The 21,324-nt window shown below is 39.0% G+C and overlaps 1 pseudogene; it reads right to left on the bottom strand.

Moving 5' to 3' along the window:
* Nucleotides 1-16,899: 16,899 nt before the first annotated feature.
* LOC134945750 (5S ribosomal RNA) lies at nucleotides 16,900-17,017 on the bottom strand (annotated as a pseudogene).
* Nucleotides 17,018-21,324: the final 4,307 nt, after the last annotated feature.

Consider the following 21,324-nt stretch of genomic DNA (forward strand, 5'->3'; position numbering starts at 1 on the left):
CCCCTTGTTATCACCCTGTCTCGGTTCACTCTTTGTCTCTCATTAAGACCTGAGGGGGCATCGAAGTTGGGCAGACGTAATCTGCCCTTCAAACGCGGCTGCCATGGGCTCAAGCAACCATAGTCTCGCAAGAGTGTACTGACAGCACGGGCGAGACAACGGAGATAGGGCGCCAGGGGCTATTCCCTTTCCATTCCCCTTTCCCAGCATTACGTCCTGGTGCTCTGGACTCGCTTCATAACATCTCCCTTGTTCTGAGCATCAGGAACCTAACATTATGTTCCTAGCTAGTGGAGCCCGGTGCTGGTTTAAAAAATACGGGGGACCCCTACGCTTTTTGTCCCCCGTATTTTTGGAACCAGGACCAGGCGCAGAGCCCGGTGCTGGTTGATGAAATATGGGGGAACCCCTGTCATTTTTTTCCAATATTTTGTCAACCAGGACCGGCTCAAAGAGCCCGAGGCTGGTTGTGCTTAGGAGGGGGGACCCCACGCAATTTTTTTCTGATTTTTAACGACTTTAAACACCTTTTTAAGGTACACAATGAAGCCCTGCATGGATCTCACAGATCCGGCCGGGATTACTTGTGTTTTGTCAGGCAGTGTTTTACTCATCACTCCCGTAAAACACTGCCTAACATTACGAATCACATCGACATCGGAAAATACGAATTGGGAAAAGTCGGCAGCTTAGTGAATGATCGTATCAGGATTCAAAAAGTTGCAGTAAAATGCACCCGATACCATTCGAGTTCAAACACCCTTCAAAACGGCAAAAACACGAATCTTTGTAAATATACCCCTAGGTCGGCTGTTAATTTTAAACATGCCTACAGCACAACTGCTTCTAAATTCATATATTGGGGTAATCCCGTACCTGCCAGCTATACCATTTTAGTCTGTACAGAAACGTTTTCTCATGGTCTGTACCAGTAATCAGTGGCTATACCATTTGTACCAGGTGGGTATAATCTCCCAGATTTCTATAGCAGCACTGAGAACTGGGGCACTCAGTGACAGGCAGCTAAGTACTCCATTGTTTCCTTGCAGTCTGCGCTGACGCTGAACTGACCAGAGAAGAAGGTGTGGCATGGGATTTGTAGTTTATCTTTTATTGCTGAGACTCAGAGCAGTAAAATATAAATTATAAATCCCATGAGGCATTGCACCCTTTGCAAAGGACTACATTTGGATTATACCCAACGGCATCATAAAATGAAAAATAACAATAATAATCAAAATTATTATTATTATTATTATTATTATTATTATTACAGTGACTATATAAGGCAATAATATAGTCCAAAAAGGTTTTTTTTGCAAGTTTCTTTTCAGCTAATGAAACAATATATATAATTTATTTTCTTAAGCCTAAAAAATGTTTAGTTTAATTTGTTAAATATTTTTATAATGCATATATATTTAAAATGAATTTCCATAAAATCAGGATTAGACCCATACTGCAAAACTAAAAGAACAGAACTTTATCTGTAGAAGCTGCCTATCATTTTCTGACAACTATCACAACATGAGCATAGGCTAAACAGGGGAAAACAAAACTCTTATCTCACCCAAATAGATAGGGTCAAGGAGACAGACTAACATTCAACTGCCAAAGCTAAAGAAAACTGGACAAAATGATTTTGGGATGCATCTTTAATTGAGGTCCATTTAAAATGCAAGTTGACAATGATATGTTTTCCTTCTTCTTGTCAAACAGTGCTGTCCCCTGGGAATACCAATCTTAGATATTAGTTGTTTGTTACCTTGGAGACTGTATTGAACCTCAACAGTTTCTCCTTAGGGGCTTTTTGAAAACAGAATGGCACACTACAAGAAGCATTTTCTCACATACTAAACATTCACACATTACCCATTTAAATCACAGTATTCTATTATACTATATGACTTTATGTTATAATCACTTCTTTCCAACAAAGAAAAAATATTTTGCCTTTATCTTCAGTTGTTTGCAAATATATTTATCAATATTTGCTATATAAAATCCAGTGGCTTTGTTCTTTATTTCACAATGTTCTTTGTAATATAAAAAGTAAGCACAATACTCAGATTCTTCCTTACAAATTCTGAGACCAAATCAAAACTTATACCAAACAGGAAGTAGGTGAAAAGATGAAATGAGAAAAAAAAAAAAAACAGAATTCCACCAGCACACTATAATGGACCAGGTAATGAGATAGCAGACATGCAGAGGTTTCAGTTACATACTGTATATTTGCAAAAATATGATTAAGCCACTAACCACTTCACCATCTGATATGGTGTTCTTAACAATTCAAGATAATAGTACCCACTTTGGGTCATATATTTGTGAATTGCTACATATATTTTTCTAAATTGAGAGCTAATTCACCCGGATGCACTCCAAGATCCTCCAAATGACACTGAGCCCCATGCAAGGGATCAGTAGTTGGAGACCATACTAGTCCTTGTAGTGCCTTTTGGAGGCTCTGGGGGTGCCTCCAGGTGAGTTAGCTATCAATTTATAAATATACTGTATGAATGTATGTGCTATTATCATGGAGAAATACACAAATGTATGACCCAAAGTGGGTACTCTTATGATGTAGTTTTATGACTCCAATATCAAAGATGCTGTGAAGTGGTTGGTGGCTTAAGCATATTTTTGAAAATATATATATAAATGAGATCTATGCATTTCTACTATAATATAAGGTATAAATCTCATTTACTTGTCCATTATAATGTGCTTGGGGAATTCTGTGTGTTTTACTTGTCTAGATTAGCCCCTCTCTTGTAATGGATTAATATATTGATTTGAGAGACTTGCCATTTTTGGGTAAGGTCAAATGGGTAAGCTAACTTGCAAGGTATGACCAGAGCACATTTTATTGCTCTATTTTCCAATAACATACAGTATAAAATCAAACACATTAAACAAATTTCCAATCTATAGCACAATCTTATAACTTTATTAACACACACACATACATACACATACATAGAAGTACATGTAACCAGAAGATGTCTGAAATGAACAAATTTGATAGTTGTGGAGCGGTTGGAAGACCTGTGAGTGGGACAAAGTGCGCCATTTTGGAAAATCGGTCCACAATGACCCAAATGGTGTTTTGTCCTCTGGAGACAGGTAGGTCAGTTCTAAAATCCATGGAGATGTGTGTCCAGGGATTTTGTGGAACCGATAGCGGATGAAGAAGACCTGATGGTGATCCTCTTGGACTTTTATGTTGGGCGCACTTTGGGCAGGCAGCTATGAATTCCAAAACATCCATCTTCAGATGAGGCCAACAATAGGAGCGTTGGATTAACTTAAGAGTCTTGAAGCTACCTGCGTGTCCCATACACAGTGAGGTATGAGCCCACGTGAGCAGTCCTTTTTGGAGTTCTGGTGCAACAAAGGTTTTTTCCGGTGGAGGAAGCGGAGTAGTATGAGTTGCAGCAAAGGAGGCAGGATCTAGGATGAATTGTATATCCGGAAGATCTGTGGACTCATCTGAACTCAATGAACGAGAGAGTGCATCTGCTTTCCGATTAAGAGACCCTGGACAATAACCGGGCTGGAAAGAAAAATGGGAGAAGAACAGTGCCCAACTGGTTTAAACATCGGGCGGTCTGAAGATAAAAAAGATTTTTGTGATCCGTGGTTACTGAGATTGGGTGCTGAGCTCCTTCCAGCAAGTACCTCCACTCTTCAAAAGCAAGTTTTATGGCAAGCAATTCTGGTTCTCCAATGGCATAGTTTTGTTCTGCCAGAGAGAATCTTCGGGAAAATTAAGCACAAGGATGAGCTTTCTGATCTTCGAAGTACTGGGATAAGACAGCCCCCGCTCCTACTGAAGAAGCATCCACCTCCACCTGAAAAGGACGACTAAGATCAGGTTTCTGAATGATATGAGCATACATGAAGGACTCTTTTAGAAACAAAAAGGCTTTTAGTGCCTCAGGTGGCCATGCTGCAGAATTAGACCCTTTTCTTGTTATTGCTGTAATCAAGGCAATGATGGAGGAATAATCTAATAAACTTCCTATAGAAATTGGCGAAGCCTAAAAAATGCTGGATTCCCTTCAGAGTGGTAGGAAAAGTCCAATCTCTGATTGCTTGGACTTTGGCAGGATCCATCTGTAATTCCCTCCTGGAAATGATGTAACCTAAAACAGGATGGAGGGAACCTCACATGTGCACTTCTTCAGTTTACAAAAGAGTTGATTTTCCCTTAGATGTCTCAAGACTTCTCTGACCTGCTCCTGATGGATTTTCAGATTTTTATAAAATATTAGAATATCGTCCAGATGCACAACCAGGCACTTGTAGAGGAGATCTCGGATTAATACGTTGACATAATTCTGGAAGATTGCTGAAGCATTGCATAAGCCAAAGGGCATCACCAGATATTCGTAATGCCCGTCGCGAGTATTGAACGCAGTCTTCCACTCGTCTGCTGTGCAAATGTGTATAAGGTTATAAGCTCCATGCAGGTCCAATTTGGTGAAAATGGTAGCCCCCTTTACTCGGTCAAATAGTTCGGGAATCAAGGGCAAGGGGTATCTGTTCTTAACTGTAACTTCATTGAGACCCCTATAGTCGATGCAAGGCCATAGACCCCCGTCCTTCTTCTTAACAAAAAACACACTGCCCTGGCTGGAGAAGAGGAAGGGGGAAGGAACCCTTTAGCCAAATTCTCCTGTATATACTCAGACATTGCTTTGTTTTCTGGGAGAGATAAAGGGTACTTTCGTCCTTTCGGAAGTGTTTTACCAGACAGTAAATTGATAGGGCAGTCCCAACTTCGGTGGGGAGGCAATGTATCTGCCCCTTGCTTACTGAAGATGTCTAGAAAGGGCTGATAAGCATCTGGGAGATCAGTGGAGTGTAGGGTAAGGAGTGGCTTCACGGTGGATAAACAGCTTTGAGAACACGACTACCCCCAGGCGAGTACATCCATAGTTTGCCAATCCAAGCGGGGGTTGTGCTCCTGTAACCACGGGAATCCTACGATTATTTTTTGAGAGGCTTTGGGAATTACCAGGAAAGAGATAACTTCAGAATGGAGAATACCAGCTTTCATCTTCAGAGGAACTGTACGGTGGGTGATGATCCCTTCAGGGATATAACTTCCATCAACCGCGGTGATAGAGATAGCTCGCTCCAAATGAGAGGTTGGTATTTCAAACAGTCGGACTAAGGTGGAAGTAATGAAACTTTGTGCTGCTCCAGAATCCAAAAGTGCTGTAACATGAAGGGAGGTAAAGGGAAGTTCCAGACATACAGCCAACAGTGATTCCTTCCTGGTAAATTGGTTGGGGAATGCTCATAGCTTAACCTCTCCTGCATAAGCTAGAAGCGGGAGTTTCCAATTTGTTGAATACAAGACTTAACAAAGTGGTTAGCCGCCCCACAATACATGCAGAGGTTGCCCTGTCTGCGTCTTTGACATTCCTCATTGGTGAGACGAGAGCGGTTGACCTACATGGGTTCTTCAGTAGACGGTGAGGATGGTCTAGGAGTGGGACAGGCCTGAGGTTTGGGTCGCTCGAACCTTGTTCTCTCAAAACAGCGCTCCTTGCATCTTAGAGCAATCTTGTTACATAAAGAAATAAGCTGTTCGAGCTTATCTGGCACATCCTGAGTGACCAGGTCATCTTTAATTTTGTCAGAGAGACCATGCCAAAAGGCAGCAATGAGAGCCTCATCATTCCAGCCCACTTCGGAAGACAGAGTATGGAATTGGATCACGAATTGGTGATGGAATGGGTTCCCTGACGCAGACGCAGAATCTCCAAAGAGGCAGAGGTGGTCCGGCCTGGCTTGTCAAAGATTTTATGAAAAGTTGCCATGAATTCCAGATGATTCGAGAGTATGGGTTCAGTTATCATAAGGGTGAAGCCCAATCCAGAGCTGGTCCGGTCAGAAGTGAAAAGATGTATGCGATTTTGGTCCAATTAGACAGAAAGTTAGATGACTGAAGCTCAAACTGGATCTCGCATTGAGTCAAATTTACTGGGTGGTGGTAGTTGTAAACGAGGAACTGGAAGCGACACTAGAGGATTAGGTGCTGGCGGATTGGAAGCTGGGACCAGAGTCCGAGATGTGGAAATGGCTTCGTGAAGAGAATCCAAATGAGTGGACATATTCTGCATGAACTGTACAATCTGTGCCTGCATGACCTCCTGTTTATTTAGACGAGACAGAATATCCACAGAGACATTGCCCCCGGTAGCCTGCTCACTTGCCAGATCCATTGGGCCAGTGCTTACTGTCACGCTCGGCGTAGGTTGGGGTACCGACAACCAAGTTTTGGCTGAAGGGACAGCTACCTGTGTGGAGAGTAAATGAGGTGGCTGAATGTAATTTCTCCTCATGGGGTGGAAGCCAAACTAAGTGTTAACATTGGCCAGAGGGCATAAAGAAAAGGAGGATTTCATAGGACGATAACTGTAGTTTTAATGAATAATCAGGCTGTACACGAATATTGGAGAAATAGAAGAAACTGGAAGAATTAGAGTCTATGGTTAAATGACTTGAAGAGTGAAGCTGAAGAACTCCGGTAAAGAAGAACTGAAGACTGTGTTTTATGATTAAAAGACGAGGCTGAAGTACTTGGACTTTGAAGAAATGAAGAATGTGGTTTGTTATTGAAAGACTAGGCTGAAGAACTTGGACTTTGAAGAAATGAAGACTGTGGTTTGTGATTGAAAGATAAGGCTGAAGAACTTGGACTTTGAAAAAATGAAGATGTCTGCGGGAACCGCCAATAGCACCTGGAGCTCCTCTACGACCTGGGACCCCGTGAGCGCTTCCACGAGTGGCAACGGACTTAGACAGCTGGACTGCAGCAGCGTTTAGGTAACCGATGGATGAGAGCAACCAGGACCAGGGAACCAGAAGTAACCTGGGAGCACAGAGCTGGAGAACCTTTCACAAGGAGGTAACTTGATGCACTGGCACTCTCCCTCTGAGCCATGCCCCTTTTGTAAGGGTAGAACACACAGGATTGGCTGGACACAGATTGGGAACTTCATTGGTAATACTCTCGTCTCCAACATGGCTGCCCCCAGCACAGGAGACATACTTAGCTGTTAGCACACAGCTTTAGCCAGCTTCTGTCTCTGACACACTATACTGTGTCACTACAAGAGGACCTTACTGCAGAGAACCCCGCTGCAGCGCACAGCTCTCCAGACCCTCGTCCCCCGGCCCTTGGCAGCCGCACATCCATCCAGGAGGACCCGCCGCCAGCAGCTCCCTGCCGCCGCACCAACCAGCGGGACAGTAACCTGTGGGAGCACCCGCCGGAGGTAAGGCTCTGGACCTGACATCCAGCTTATACACCTCCGGGATGGCAAGCTGAAATACACAAAAAGTGACCCATTTCTAATGTCACGATAGCCACGAAAAAAAGATCAATTGTATATCGCCCCACAATCTCCTTTTTATTTAGATGAGCGATAGGACGAGATACAACAATTGAATATCGGCCTATGTTTCAATGTGTCTATCTTATCCATCCATTCATAGGCAACAATCAAAACAACAGAAGCTTTGGAAGTGAAAACCTAGTGCCTTAATACATTCAGATTCAATTGTTTATAAATAAAAAGCTGATTAAGGGTTAGATTCAAATAACCATGCTATTTGGTCTGCTGGGGCTTTTGCAATTACAGCCTGTGGAAGCCCTTGGAAGTCTTGCAGACAGCATTTAACCTCTACAGTGGTATGCCTGGAAAATTTCTGGGACCAGCTGCACAGTGCAGACTGGCTACACCAGAAATATTCCGGGGCATGCCACTGCTCCCCCTCCCTCCTCCTCGCACTCCGCCTTGCTGTTTAACTTTTGCAGAATGATGCAAACATCATGATGCATGGTGTCATAAATTAATTAACCAATAGTGCATTTACTAGAACTTACATTCCATCATTGACATATGAAACTTCAGGAAAAGGGAAATGGTGCAATTAACAAAAACCTAACTTTTTCTATGCAATTAAACGTAAAGGATGTATAGTATATACAAATATAGTATATACTGTATAATGTATAGATGATTCTTCATTATGTTACTACAAGCGTCAGTATACCATACAGCTACTGATGCCAAACATGCTCCTCAGAACAGTGATACACATAATGGAAGCGGCTCAATCAATTTTTTGGTGCAGACTGGGGAGGGGTTAATCTAGACTAGAAAAAACAAATTCCCTCAACACACTTCAATGGGTCAGCAAAAGAGACTTACATCTTACATTATAATAAAATGCAGAGTATGAAGGTACATACACTTGCACAAAAATACGATAAGCCACCAGGCACCAGCCATATCAAGGCATCTCTGCACTTGTGTTTCTACACTACAGGATAATAGAACCAGCAGTCTAACTGTAGGTGAATTATGGCAGTTATTGAAGTGATTGTGGGGTTCTATATAAAGTACATGTTTTAATGGTGATGAGGCCTAGACAAAAGAAAGTTGCATATAAAGTTAGTGATGGGGCCTAGATGAAACTTGAGAATGTTAGGTGTGGGAGCTCTAATTGTATGGAGTCAAAGGCTGGCATGGCAAGGTCCTGTAGGTACTTGGTGTAAGAGTGTATATAATTTGCCAAAGATAGCATGTGTGACTGGAGAGTGTGAAGGTCTATGTGAGAAAGGAGCATCCCTGGTGTGAAAATCTTAGATGAGTCCCAGATGCAGTTGGACAGGACATTTGTAGCTCCTGAGTATAATGGGACAGGGGAAGCTGCAGTTCCTTAGCTTTCATGGCTACCACTGTAGTAGGTAGAGACTAGACTGGAGCTGAAACCTCAATTTTAGGGTGTTACACATAAGCATCAAGAGTTATAATAGGCTATACAATAGATTGCAGCTGCCACTTGCCTCCAGTTTGTGAATGGGTTATGATAGATCGAACTGGAGGGGGCAAAATCTAGTTGTTTTTAGCCTTAATGGTGATACCTAGGTTTTTACCTGCTATTCATGTGTCAGGGACAGTGGCAGTTGGCTGATTATTTATCACTTTAATCAAGGCAGTCTGGCAGATGTCTAGGCCAAAGCCTCAGCCTACCTTAGCAGTAGTACAGGTTGAGTATACCATATCCAAAATGCTTGGGACCAGAAGTATTTTGGATATCGGATTTTTCCATATTGTGAAATAATTGCATACCATAATGAGTTATCACGGTGATGGGACCTAAGTCTAAGCACAGAATGCATTTATGTTTCATATACACCTTATACACACAGCCTGATGGTCATTTTAGCCAATATTTTTAATTACTTTGTGCTTTAAACAAAGTTTGTGTACATACACACAATTCATTTATGTTTCATATATGCCTTATACACACAGCCTGAAGGTCATTTAATACAATATGTTTAATAACTTTGTGTATTTAACAAAGTTTGTGTACATTGAGCCATCAGAAAATAAAGGTTTCACTATCTCAGTCTTACTCAAAAAATTCCGTATTTTGGAATATTCCGTATTTTGAAATATTTGGATATGGGATACTCAACCTGTATTCTGAAACAGAAAATGGATTTCAGCAGATTAATTGAGAGTGTCTGTGGATGGCAGATAGTAGGATATATGATCTCCAGTACAGAGTTTTCCTAGCACAGATTTAATACAGGCATTACTGTATGTAATTGTACTGAGTTGAAGCACTTGGAAGGCTTCAGAGTGTCTTCAGTGGTGTCTTCCTGGATGACAATGCCCTTATACGCACACTGTAACCCCTTATAACTAAGTGTCAGTGAGTGACTATTATGGAAGAATGATGCTACATACCTATTGCATGATTCAAGACATTAGTAGAATCAATGCCAGAGTGAATATAGATAATATTTACTAAATAGGGTAACCAATGCCTAGCCAAGTGAGTTTATATTGATTACATTTTTATCTACTCCCTTCCTATAGTTTCATGTAACTATAAAACAGAAAAAAAAATATATATATAATCTGTCACTTGATTTGGATATTTGTTTTGGTACTGTCATATGACAATGTTATTTGAATTAAGTCAAGTATCAGCATATTATTATTATTATTATTATTATTATTATTATTATTATTAGTAGTAGTAGTAGTATCAAAATATAAGACTAAAACATCTCATTATGATAATAAATGAGGATCTTGAATGGACAATTTTCTAATGATTGGTTCATGGAGATGAGGTAAACTTTTCCAACAAGTTTTCCTTCTAGATATAATATTTATGAGCTGATTACATTAAAATGTAATATGTTGACTCTTTTGTTGTACAGGATATTGTAAATGGTAGATAAATACATTTCATATTATTTCCATTTACAATAACAGCAGTCAAAATGTATTAGTGTTTGCCATTTATTAATGGATCCTAGTTACAAAAAAATAGAATATATGATTTCTCTAAATTAAGATGTTAACAAATAATTTAGGATGTACCCTGTATTTAAAAAAACAAAACAGTTCAACGATAACAAGTCTCAAAACCTCAACTTAACCAGTACAAACAGAAAAGAGAGATCCTTTCCATTTTTCTCAGGCTATAACTTTTTCAATTTTAAGATGAATTTTGTGGTTTCCTTTCAAAAGACTAAATAATGTGTGCATAAAAGAACTACAATGATTTCATGTGCTCTAGACATTTTTGCCGAGTTAAAAAAAAAGTACTGTACTTACTTTTCTTGATTTTTTGTTTGATATGTGATTGCATTGATCTGGAACACATGCTTTTTATTACTAAGGAAGGTTGTACTAAAAACAAAAAATAGGGAGCACATGCCAAAAGCAAAAGAACATTTTGTAGCTCAGAATAACAGAGAGTGCATAACAGCAATATACCACTTTCCTGTAGAATATCATACGGAAAGTTAGTATCGTCTGTAATTTTACTCCAAATACAGGCCAGAAAAGCAAGCTGTATTTCATTTTTTAACATACAAAGAATAAAATTAAACAATGCAACATAATTTCATTTCAAAGCTACATTTTTGAACAATAAATGTATTATAATTGATGTGGCATATCTTTACATTTTTCTGAAATAGTAAACTGGTGTTTTGTAATGATCAGCAGTGGATTGGTGATCAGTAAGTAACTGATAAGGAATTGAATACCAGGTGTAGAAACAAACACACATTTAATGGACAGGTAAATTGGGAGGAGGCTAAAACTAAACTCATATAGAAGCCAAGGGCAGAAGTCATCTTCAAAGAAAAATCAAACTAAGCACAGTCAGGGTATGGAGCCAGTGTCATACTGATAACAAAATGATTGAAAAAGTTACCAGAAGTGAAATTAAAATATAAACATCTATAGATTGTAAGCTTGCGAGCAGGGCCTTCCTACCTCTGTCTGTCTGTTTTTACCCAGTTTTGTTCTATTACTGTTGTTCTAATTGTAAAGCGCAACGGAATATGCTGCGCTATATAAGAAACTGTTAATAAATAAATAAATAAACACAACAAAGGCAAAAATGTTAGCAAACAAGACTGAACTAGAAATAACACTCTCATTGGGAAGGATAGGACCTGTCACTCACATCACTATTTCAGAACCAAGCTCACAATAATTGGAAGATCTTGGGCTCCTATCAGCAGCTTTTTGGGGATTTTCACAAAACATGTAATTGCATGTGGACTCTACATTAAGAAGAAATAAGATAGATACTAAAGAGAAAACATAATAGCCTTCAATTTGCTAGCATAGGCGAGATTCCAGCGGTATGCGGATAACCAAGCATGGACAGTGTTAGAGAGGCCAATGGTCTTAAGGGTGTGGAGGAGGAGAGGAAGATCCATGGTGTTGAAGGCCACAGCGAGGTTCAGGAGTATGAGCAGAGATATTGGCCCCTGGATTTGTCAAAAAGCAAGGGAAACTTACATTTTAAGGATATTCCCCTGAAATTGTCAGTTTTTTATGGAATTTCCCACAAAATGTGTGTAATAAATATGCCCCTAAAACATAACTGTAACATGTGAGTGACTTACAGTATATGTAGAAGATGAAGAGACAGGATTCACTCATAGGACACACCTTGACTTTGACTGTGCATGGAGGGTAATGAAAAATTACAGTTTAGAGTTTCAGCTTAACCCAGTGAGAAATGAGAAGGAGGATGTTGAGAGGGACATTGCTGTGAGGGGGTGGTCAGGGGGTGCCACAAGAGAGATGGGGATGCTGCAAGGTGGGATGGGTTAGTGGGAGCTGTGGGAGAGGAGCAGAGGAACATATGAAGTGGGTGGTGAGAAGGACGCAAGGCTGATCCCAGCCCACAGAGTCAGAAGGAGGAGAAGGGTCCTGATGTTGGGTGGAGAAGGGCTGTGGGGAGGGATGAACAGCATTAAAGAGGATTATGTCCCCTAGATGTTGACTGCACTGCACCCTGGTACTCAGCACAATGTCTGCTGCTTCTTAGTTTTTTCTTTTGTTTGTTTTTTGGGTGGGAGTGAGCCACCTCCTTGCATCTCCCATTCTGTTGCCTTAGAATACTTGATAACTGCAGTGAGAAGATCTGTACTAGTTTAAAAACAATAAGACCATGTAACTATAAGGCACATCAGGCCATAGGTTCCAAACTCAGTCCTCAGGACCCCAAACAGTTCATGTTTTCCATGTCGCCTCACAGAATCACAAGGGATTAGCTCCACCTGTGGATATTTTAAAATGTGTCAGTGAGTAATGGATACACCTGTGCATCTGCTAGGTGACCTGGAAAACCTGAACTGTTTGAGGAACAAGTTTGAGAAACACTGCAACCCAGAGTTTGAGATTTGGTGATTAGCGTTACTTTTCCCTCACTTCTGGGTTTTGCCAACTGGAAGTGAAGTTTGCGTTCCATCAGCTATGAGTTCCTCAGCCGGCAGAAGTGACGTATGCCCGGCGTGTTAGCGCTTCTATGCTTTTTGTGCTGTATTTTCAGTATTGTGCTGTATTTGTTGCATTTATCAACCCCTCAGTATATTCCAATTTCTTGTTGGTAAAAGGGTGTTGTGAACAGTTGTTAAACTCTCCCATAATATTCCATTATTTAATGGTAAAAGGGACATATTTTTAAACATTTTCTTATGGAAATAGTGCCTCATTTCCACAAACATCGAATCCTATTTTCAGTCCGAATACCTGATTTCTAAAATTTACAGAAAATAAACTGAAAATCACCTGAAAATCAAAATTAACTGTTAGTAAATATATCCTCTAGAGTACTAACTGCACTCACATAGAAAAAAAAAAAATAATGTGACCCTGGTACAGCCTTTCCTGTCAGGCAGACACAGATTAAATGCAGAAAGCCAGAAGCAACATCCACCTGCATCCTGTGCTAATCTAGAGAAGGAGGCAGTGAAATAATTGTTGGGGGGAACTGTAGAAGACTGAGAACATAGAGCAATCAGGGAGGAGAAATATTGTATTGGTGAGTAAGCTTTGAGAAGGTTGGCAGAGCTCAAAGCATAAAAGGACTGAATATAGGGCATTCAGTAATTCAGACCTGATCGCACCTCTGTGAATTTGCAGAGGTTTGCGATCAGATAGTCACCACCCAGACCGAGTGAAAAACTGCCCTGAGCAAGTCTGCATATGCCAGCTGCAAATCCATTTGCAACTCACCATTAAATGATTTTTCCAGTCTGTGCAGTCTGTGCAAAAGAATCAGGCTGATCAGACCGGAGCTGACATCACTTATCCTCCCTGAAAAGGCTTGGGAATGCCTGCATTTTTCCAGACACTCCCAGAAAATGGGCAGGTACAACCACCAAATGCCCGCTTCCTGTCAATTAACCTGCATTCACCTAGCAATCAAAAAAGATGCAGGATTTTTTTCAGTTTGGCCTCGTGAATGCGCATTATGATCAGTGCACATGCATAGTCCTTCGATAATCAGCCGCTGTACAATTTCACACAACAGCAATCAGGTCTGAATTCGGCCCATAGTGATTAAGATAAAGTTGTCAGGGACAGTCTAGAAGAAACTACAATGTGTGTTAAATTGCCTGCCATTTATTGGACTGAGAAATAGATTGGTTTGCTGAGAACAATTTGCCAGGCTTGATACAGCTGTGAAATTCAAAGAACTACAAGTCCCATAGTCTTTGTTAAAAGATGGTCCAACTGTGTGAAATAAGATATTTGTACATTGCTATTAATCCTTCTGTCAGTCCTGTGGATTTACTAATCCAATTCTCCAGAGATATTTAAAGTGCTACTAAAATCCCTCCAGCACGACCCCTTCCATCAGGTACAAAATTCACTGATCCTGGACATTCCCTCCCCTGTGTGATTGCCATCACCTGTGTTGAACTAGTTAATTGATGAGAAAGATGTTTCATCACAGGGGATATCATAAGTTGAGAGGGTAACAATATGATACAAGGTAGGGAGAATGTAAATTTATTAATAACATCTTCCCCGCCAATGGACTTGAATTTTTAAACTAGAGTAATTGACAGTAATCAGAATTGTATTATTTCCATGTGATGGGGGCCCTGGGATGACCGCCCCATTCACCCCACCTATAATCCAGCCCTGCCTTTAATGGAAATATATTTCTAAATTCTTTTCAACAAATACAGATTATCATACTTAATATCATGCATATTTCCTGCAATCCTGAAAATGTAACAGCAGATGGCTTTTGTAGGGGGAGCTCCAAACACCAAATCTTGAGCTTGCCTTATGAATCTGCTAGGCAATTAGTTGAATTTTATAATTAAAAAAACTCTGATCTTTTGCATGTTGTACTTTAAGCAGTTATATTTATTTATGTCCATTAGTTGGATTGTTGCAGTGATTGAGTTTGTGGTTTCATTACGAGACACTTTGATTAAAATGCATATAACTCCCATCTCTCAGTCTTGATTCTTCTTAATAAAAATAAATAAATTGAGCAATTTTCACTCCAGTTCCTATTGCAAAGTTGTACATATTTTCTAAATTATATTCCCTGCTATTGCTGTGAATGCTGTGTGAAAATATAAAAAAATATCATCTAAAAAATATTTGAATAAAACATACTGAATATAAGATTGAACTTTAACTTGGTAACTGTTTTATACATTTTACAGAAGACTGATATTATGACATAAACAGAAGACGAGACAATGGACCCATTACAAGATCACTACACACTTCAAATCTTCCAATGAATAAACACAACTTCACGTGATTATGCTAAGTACTATTTTTTTTAAATTAAACTATTTGCTATTATTAAGTGTATTTATTATACTATACATTTGCTATAGATCTTAATGTAGAATATCCGTATATAACAGTACACAATGTTCATATCATAGCTTGGCTCTAAACTCAAGAAATACCTAGGTAATGATTATCATTTATCAGAAGTGGTTGCCAAATACTGAAGTTGTATTTAGGAAAGTACACAATTTAAAAACCATTTGACTATATGGGAATGTCTTGTTTCAGTGCCTTCCCTGTACATCTGGTTATATATTACTGGAGAGTTTGTAAAGAGATTCTGAGGAGAATGTATCCAAAGCATACTGCTACATTTACAGTGCTGTATTTTCATTTCACAGCTTGTAGAAAAAAATAATCAATGCCTCCACAGATGGTATTTTCTTCATTTCAAAACTATTTTGGAAGATCTGTCCAATTTTACAGAAACCACAAGTTTGGTGATATATTTACCAGTTACTAATCACTCATTAATGGAGAACACAAATGTTAATATATTTAGCATACAAAGGATACAAAGCAACATCAAAACAAGTATTGCTAAGCACCTTAGCAATGCAATTGTTAACTTGTAAAAACAATGTTTGAGGATCTTCTGTTTTTCCAAATGATCAACTGATTGCAAAATTTAAGTATTTTTTAAGCACTATAGGCTAGTTAGTTGGAAAAGGAAGCCCTCTTTCCTTCCAAATATTTCCATATTTTTATTGAAATGCTATACTTTTAGCTCAAATAACTTTTGAACCACATGCTGAACTGTTAAATGAATCATTTTAAGGGATTGTAGTGTTTCAATTTATATTATCCAAGACTAGGAGAACGAACGTTAAACATTAAGCCATTATTTTCTAACAAGTGTTTCTTCATATTACAAGACTCAAGTGGTCATTGTTAATTGGTCATATACAAAAGGTGTGAAAATGTGGCATTGTCTCACTTACCTGTTGGTTCACTTTGTTGAATAATGGGAAGTTATCTAAACACAAAAAATCCCAGGCACACTGGATAAATGATCATTCACAAAATAGTACATTTCTTGTTTATTATTTGTATTTATGATGATTATATCTTGGCACAGTAATTCTCTGCTTAGTTATTTTAATTTGTTTTTGAGAACACAAACTGAATTGATTTCACAAAAAAAAAGAGGAAAGAAAGATTCTTTGTTGGGGCACGCTTAATACAGTAATGAAAAATATTTAAAAATTACCTTTTAATCAATTCTTAAAAAGACAGTAAGGTTACACACAGAAATTTACAAGGATAAAGTTACTAAGTAAAAATTAAAACGAGGAGAGCACCTCCAATGGGCCCTCTAAGGGGATAACATGTAGCCTATAACGATCTAAAGATTAATTTTGAAGTGGTCAGAATGTAGTATAGATGAACAAAGTAAGGTGAAAATATTAGGTTATGATAATGTAGCACTTTAATTTGGATATCAATATTGGTTTCTTAATAGTGCTAATACATAATCACACCTGATTGTAAACAAAGACTTAATGTTCTGTCAAGACAAAGGGCTTATTTATCTGCATGGAGGATGGGATAGACCTATACCTATTGATGGAATAGTAGGTAATAAGTTTATGGTCTGTAAATAGAGAAGGTAAGGTAAAAATGTGCAGAGCTTCCCTCAAGTGGAGAGGATAGAATAAAAGCTCAGGTTGAGGGTTTCTCCACTACTTCTGCTTTCTGTGTCAAAATGATATAATTACTGCACCTGGTATTCATAGGTGGTCTCCATCCAAGTACTAACCAGGCCTTTCACTGCTTAGCTTCCAAGATCAGATGAGATTGGGCATAGCTAGTGAAGTATTGCAGTACTGATTATAATGCCACATATGAGTGAGTGCAGTTAACAACTGTTGAGCAGCAGGATGAACTTCTGCTTTCCAGATATTGTGTGTTCAGAATCGCTGTTACATTTGCATTGTAGGGATTAGTAACTGGCACTTTGGATGAGAGAGTACAAGGAAGCGGAGAATAGTGGAAATGCCAGGGAAGGGTGGGTATAGGAATGGGTTAAAACAACGTTGCTTCTGCTGTCAGTTGTCATATATGATTGTGTGAATGATCATATAGAGGACAAATGATGAGAGAGCTCAGATGTGGATTGCCATTGAAAGAAAGAGTGTACAAATTCTATATGCCCAAATGCATGTTAGAGCTTGTGTGCAGTGGCTGGGGTCCTAGGATACATTGGGGATTCCAAACATGTGTAGGAGACACTGAGTATTATTGTGTGTTGCTAATTGCCATCATAGCAAAAGCATGATAATGTGCTTATGGAGGTAGGTTTAACAGGTCTAATATAATAATTCTGGTGCCCAAGTGGGCAGATAAATCAGACAGGTAAACCAAGAAAGCATGCATTTTAAATTCAGGCAGAGGGTATACAGCAGGGCTGGCCAAACCAGTCCTCGAGATCTACCAACAGTTCATGTTTTCCAGGCCTCCTGGACATCTGTAGAATTGTCAGTTAGGAATGAATGCAGCACATCTTAATTAGTAATGATTACACCTGTGCACCAGCTAGGTGGTCTGGAAAATGTGAACTGTTGGTACTGTAGATCTCGAGGACTGGTTTGGCCAGCCCTGGTATACAGCATTCATTGGATGACAGAAGGATATGCAGGCAATGTTGTAAGGTGTTCATGCAGACAGGTTTATTGATTTCACATAAGAATAAATTCAAATAAAATTAAATGTTTCCATTGTCCCAGAAACTAAACCAAAGTACAGATAAAAGTGTGGTCTCTCCATGTTTTCTCTAAATATATCCTTTTTATTCCCACTTTTCAAAACAGTAATCACTCACTTTCCCTGTTCTCTTGCCATAAACTGTTTCTCTGGCTACTTCATATAAGATTTGTTATGCTTGTTGCCAGTTGTCTTTCAATAGAATCCATGTCCATCTTAAGTGTAAAACAGGTATATAACATAACATAAAACAAAAATAATTTTATATCAAAAAGTGAATAGCTTAATACCAGGAAATTGCAGTACAATATCAAAGAGGTAGTACTGTAGCCCTTACAGTAGCATAGTCAGAACTTTGTGAGCCCCGTAGCAACAGTTTGAAGGGGCCCCGACTCAATGCTTCTATAGAGACACCTTTCTGCAACAGTTAGTTTTATTCCCCATATTTGTGCCCTACATTTTCTGAATCATAGTAGTGCCCTAGTTAATGTTATGCCTCATAGTAGTGCCCTAGTTCACATACACATTTGTGTACTGTCACATCATGACAGTTCATATTATACTACACTATAGAGCCTCCACTTCATACTGTGCCACATTACAGTGACCCAGTTCCTAGTACTCGTATGTAACATTATAATGCCCTCCCGTTTATTTTATACCACATTATATTGAGCAGTACCAAAGGTGAACGTACCAAGGCAAGATAGATAATTGCCCCTATTTACCACACAATGGTAAAAAATGCATATAACACATGCGACTTTCACAGAGAAGGTAGACTCCTCTCTGATCTGGGCCTAGTGGTTCTCAAACCTTTTTGAATCATGGCACCCTAGAGATTTAGAACTGTTTTTCACTGCACACCTAGGCACACAACTAACCTAAGTTTATTGGTAAATTCAGAAAACAAGATTCCATTAAGTAAATTGTATTAATATGTCATCCTTAGTTTCACTTATGTGGTGAAGTACAGGATTCACTTCTGCTTGTCTGCATATGTTATGATTGGAAGCCATAATCTTGGGTTTTGCCTATTACAATAACCATAAATATTTTGAATTGGTCCTAGATTACCAACTCAGGGCACCCCTGCAAGTGCCCCAAGGCACCCCAGGGTACCACTGCACCCAGTCTGGGAACCACTGCCTTAATCAAAATAGATCAATACAGTATATAACAAAAGAAAGAAAAATAGGTCTTCACTGAAACTTCAAGTTCATTGATATGCATTCAGTAGAATTTCTGAACTTGCTGCACATGCTTTATTAAAACAGTCAATTAAAAAAACAATGTAGAGTTAGAAGTATTCTAAAAGTTGACATACTGTAATTAAATGTTTAATTAATTAATTAAATAAAAAAAATCTATAAGCTTCACTTCAGCTAAGTTATTAGATATGTTGTCTACTATACATGGATAATTGTTACCAGAGCTGTATCTAGACATTTTGGTGCCCTGTTCCAGAAATAGAAATGTTGCCCCCAAAATGTAAAATAGGGCTAGTGCGTTCCCAAAATATATGGGGGTGTAGCTTCATGGGGAAGGGGTGTGGCCACAGAATAGTACTAAATCATATTACACCGCACAGTAGTCTCCATTATTCAAATCACACCACACAGTAGTGCCACTTACACACATTACAGCACAGAGAGCTCCTTACACACATTATGCCAGGTAGAGCTCCTTACACATATTATGTCAGGTAGAGTCCCTTACACACATTATGCCAGGTAGAGCCCCTTACACACATTATGCCAGGTATAGCCCCTTACACACATTATGCCATGGTAGAGCACTTTATACATGTTATGCCAGGTAGATACCAGTTACACCAGGTAGATCCCCTTACACATGTTATGCCAGGTAGAACCCCTTATACTGTACATGTTATGCCAGGTAGATCCCCTCATACATGTTATGCCAGGTAGATCCCCTTATACACGTTACACAGAGTAGAGACCCTTATAAATGTTATGCTAGGTAGATCACCTTATACATGTTATGTCAGGTAGATCCCCTTACACACATTATGCCTTGTAGAGCCCCTTATACATGTTATGCCATGTAGATCCCCTTATACACATCCCCTCTGTACAGTGTTTTCTATTAGAGTACTAATTAGCACAAACAGCTAATTAATACCCTAATAGAACATACTGTACAGAGATACTAAGGACGGTGATATGGCATCCAGGAACTTAGGGAGGAGCTTTTATCTCTCTCTGGTATACATAGAAAGATTAAACTTGCCAATGTATGTTACAAGCTGTTCGTGCTAATTAGTACACTAATAGAATACACTGTACAGATATACTAAGGATGGTGATTTGGCATCCAGGAACTTAGGGGGAGCTTTTATCTCTCTCTGTTATACTTAGAAAGATTACAATGGAGAGAGATAAAAGCTCTCCCTAAGTTCCTGGATGCCAAATCACCATCCTTAGTATTTTTTTACAGTATGTTCTTTTAGTGTACTAATTACCAGAACAGCTTGTGACGTACAACACAGATTATCACAACACAGATTCTCTAACACCGATGATCTACAGTACTGTGTTGCTCGAACAGTTAGTTGCGTCAGAATACATTAATTTATATTTACTGGTATGTCAATAGGTGCTCATTACCGCTGTGTATTTTAGATAGTGAATGAGTCGCTCCTGCAGATTTACCCCGATTTGTGTGAAACCTGTGTGCACCCTTCCTTTGAATGTTTTATGCATGACTATGCATGCCTCCTTGCGACCAGGCATGCTGCGTATGCCTGATCGCGACTAACACCTCAGTCAGCCAAGATAACGGAGGACCCATCTGTATTTGTAATATTGAGCACCTATCAAGTTTATGCACACCTAGTATTAAAAATTACTTCACTCAAGATTATTTGTGAAAAGCAACAAATAAATAATATGCTATATACAGTATATTTCAACATTGTTTGATATAGATTTTGCATATTATATTTCTAAGTTGCAAAAGGAGCAAGATTGGGTTTTTTTCAACTTAGGGGGTTATTCAGGTTTGTTAGCAAAACAAAAAAGTTAACAATTGGGCAAACCATGTTGCACTGCAGGTGGGGCAGATGAGAGATTTAGATTTGGTGGGTTATTTGGTTTTTGTGCAGGGTAAATACTGTCTGCTTAATTTCTACACTGTGATTTAGATTTCAGTTTGAACATACCCCACCCAAATCTAACTCTTTCTGCACATGTTACATCTTCCACACCTGCAGTGCAACATGGTTTTGCCCAATCATGACAATCTAGACATCATTTTTAAATTTGCTGCTTCACTTTAGCTAAATTATTACTTTGAGTATTGTAGTACATAAGGGGTAGCTTTAACAATGAGTAGTATTCTTATAATTTGTTACAAATATTAAATGGGACTCCAGCCATCATCTTCTGTAACTTTTCAAACTCATGGCAGT

This window comes from Pseudophryne corroboree, chromosome 1 (genome assembly GCF_028390025.1).
Source record: "Pseudophryne corroboree isolate aPseCor3 chromosome 1, aPseCor3.hap2, whole genome shotgun sequence".
Classification (NCBI taxonomy): Eukaryota; Metazoa; Chordata; class Amphibia; order Anura; family Myobatrachidae; genus Pseudophryne; species Pseudophryne corroboree.